Below are 3,716 nucleotides of genomic sequence, written 5' to 3'. Positions count from 1 at the left end.
GATTAATTTCTATTTGTTTGTTTTATTTGTTTATTTATTCTCTCATGCATTAATCTTGACTTCAGTTTCATCTCTCTCAAATCCTCCCAGTCCCTCTCCATACCTCCCTTCTCCTCTAAATCCACTCCTCCTCCATTTCTCTTCAGAAAAGACAGGCCTCCCAAGAATATCAAACACAGTATAACAAGTTACAGTAAGATTGGGCACATATCCTCAAATCAAGGCTGGATGAGGCAACCCAGCAGGAGTAAAAGGTCTTAAGAGCAGGCCAAAGAGTCAGGGACATCCCTACTCCCACCCTTAGGAGTCTCACAAGAACTCCACCTACACAATGACAACATATACACAGAGGACTCAGGTCACCCACATGCCGGTTCTCTGATTAACATTTCAGTCTATGCAAGTTGCTATGAGCCTAGGCTATTTGATTCTGTAGGTCATGTTCTTGTGTTGCCCTTTACCCCAATAGCTCCTACAGTCTTTGTTACCCTCAGAGTTCCTTGAGTTATGCCTAATGTTTGATTGCATTTTCCCCTGGAAGTTGCTGGCTGAAGCCTTTCTGGTGGTGACCGCGCAGGGATCTGGTCTATGAGTATAGAAGTATATCATCAGGAATCACTTCATTGATTTTTTTTTTCTGCCAGATTTTTTTGGTTTTATCCCAGGTCTCTGGCCTATTCATCCTTTTCCTGGCCATATGAGCTCCAAGATAAACCAGTCATTGGTTGGCCACTCCAACAAGTTCTGGGTCAGTGTTACCCCAGCCTATCTTGTAGGCAGACCAGATTGTTTTTTTTTTTTTTTAACTGGATTGGTGTCCCAATCCCTTCACTGAAGTTTTGCCTGGTTACAGAAGATGGCCAGTTCAGTTTCCATATCCCCCATTACTAGGAGTCTTCTCTAGGATCACCTTGTAGATTTCAGGAAGTTTCAGTTATGCTAGACTTCCACATAAACCCCAAATGCACCCTAATTCCAGTAATTTCTTCCTCCACCCCCACACCTGATCCTGACTGTTACCATCCTCAGCCTCCCCCAGTCCTCCTGCGAAATCTATTCTATTCCCCTTTCCCAGAGAGATCCCTGCTCCCACCATACTGCCAACCCCACCCTTTGAGACCTCCTCTTTATTTAATCTCTGGATCTGTGGACTGCAGCATAGTTATCCTTTACTTAACAGCTAATATCCGCCTATAAGCAAGTACAGACCATGTTTGTCTTCCTGAGTCTAGGTTACCTTACTCATGATTTTGTTCTAGTTCTATCCATTTCCCTGGAAATTTCATGATGTCATTATTTTTAACAGTAGAGTAATACTCCACCGGGTAAATATACAACATTTTCTTGATCCATTTTTGACTGGGGAACATCTAGGTTGTTTCCAGTTTCTGAGAATTATAAAATACTACAAACATAGTTGAGCAAGTGTCCTTGTGGTATGATGGAGCATCCTCTTAGTATATGCTTGTAAGTGATACAAGTGGGTCTTGAGATAAATTGATTTCAAATTTTCTGAGAAAAATCCATATTGATTTGCAAAGTGGCTATAACACTTTTCACTCCCACCAGCAATGAAGGACTGTCCCTGTGTTTCACATCCTCACCAGCATGTGCTCTCACTGTGCTTTTGACCCTAGCCATTCTGACATGTATAAGAGAGAATCCTAATGAAGTTTTGATTTGTATTTCCCTGATGGCTAAGGAGGTTCAATACATCTTTAAGTGCCTCTCAGTCATTTGAGATTTTTCTGTGGCAAATTCTCTGTTTAGATATGTACCTCATTTTAAAATTAAAATATTGAGTTTGTTGATGTCTTTATAGATTTGAGCCTTCTCCCAGTTGTGGAGTTGGTGAAGAGCTTTTATTCATTCTGTAGGCTGCTGTTTTGTCCTATTGATGGTGTCCTTTGCCATACAAAAGCCTTTCAATTTCATGAGGTCTCATTTATTAGTTGTAGATCTAAGAGCCTGTGATAAAGCAGTTCTATTCAGAAAGTTGTCTCCTGTGCCAGTAAGTTCAAGGCTATTCTCCACTTTCTTTTCTACCAAGCTTTTTGTATCTGGTTTTAGGTTGAGGCCTTTGATACAGCTGGGTTGAGTTTTGTGCAGGATATAGATTCTTTTCTCATGCAGTATAATCAGAGTACAGTTTCCACTCCCTCTGCTTATTCCAGTTCCTCACCACCACTACCTCCTCTCTCTTCCTTTACACTTTTGAATTCATCTTATTTAAAGTCTGTGAGATACGTGCAACATCACTCTCTTTTTAAGGTCTCTTTTACTGTTCATTGATTTGGGAATTACATTTTAAGCATGCACACAATGATTTTTGTTTGAGTTCAAAATTATTTTTTTAACTGATATTATTCTGGCGTTCTGAATTTTGGTATCTGTCATACAAAAGAAGTAGCAGCATTTTTAGTAGGTGGTGAAGCAACTAGGGCGACCTGGTCTTTGTAACATCAAACATATAAAATTCATCTATATTCAAAAAAATAATATGAAAAGGGTAATATATGACTTGCATGTGAATAGTTAACCTATATGAGAAGTTCTGGAAACCATTGACCAAAATTCTACTTTCTTACTGATAGAGTAAATGTTTGCTATTCTCCTTTATGCTTATTTTCTCACCTTGTGTCTATATTTGTACCTCTCCTTTGAATAAAAGAAGAAAAACATAGTTGTGACAGAAATGCTAGAACCTGTTTTCTCTCTGTGACCTCCACAGTAGTTTCCTGTGAGATAGGGCCTCTTCAGGGAATGCTTTCTACCCTCTCTTCCCAGAGGGCTTTGAATGCCCACAAGGGAGAGATGAACAGTATCATATTCTCACACTTAATGTGGCAAGGAATTAGATCTCTTAAACAGTAGACTATATTTAAATCAGTGTACACTGGTGCTTTTTCAAAAGACTGTAAGGAGAAATTGATGAAATTACCTAGAGATCATTAAAGACAATTTGTGGGTTGAAATTGTCAAATATTTCAAGTCTTGACTTATATTCAGCATTCACTAGTGATTTATATAATTCTACTCTTTGATTTTGATCAAATTTAATTAAACCAGTCAGTTAGGTTTAAGATATATCAATAATATGGGTTGATTCTTTAATATCCCTCCTAGTTTCCTGTCTGGAGCACATAGTCCCTGGTTAGTATCTGTGTTTTGGAAGATAGTGGAACCTTTGTGTAGGGCCAAGATGGATTATGTATGCCAGGATGTGTGGGCCCTTAAAGACAAGGCCGCTTTTCCTGCAGTGTAGGTCTTTGCTTCCTGTCTGTCACAATGTGATGTGCTGGCACACACTTCCACCACCATATACTCCCTTGCCTTCCCCACACAATGCGCTGAAAGAAACTCTTCTTCTCTTATGTTGTTTCTGTCAGGTATTTTGTTGTGAAATAATACACCAAACCTGAAAAATGCTGTAATGGTTCAGTTACGTTTCAAGGTCTATACAGAAGAAAATAACATGGGGAATATAAAGTATTGTAGAAGAGTCGGTTGCTAACTTATTAACTCTATCGAAACGACGATACATCTTTGAAAAAGCTCATTCCATGGATCACTATTCATGCATATTTAAATGTTATCAACGTATTTTTAAATTAATATATTTAAAATAGAAATAGGATCTCCGTTCAGAATATTTGATATAGAATGCCTCAAATATAAAAATTAATTTGGCTTAGGTAAAATGCAAAACCAAAATA

This window comes from Meriones unguiculatus, chromosome 2 (genome assembly GCF_030254825.1).
Source record: "Meriones unguiculatus strain TT.TT164.6M chromosome 2, Bangor_MerUng_6.1, whole genome shotgun sequence".
Taxonomy (NCBI): Eukaryota; Metazoa; Chordata; class Mammalia; order Rodentia; family Muridae; genus Meriones; species Meriones unguiculatus.
This window is presented reverse-complemented; position numbering follows the sequence as displayed.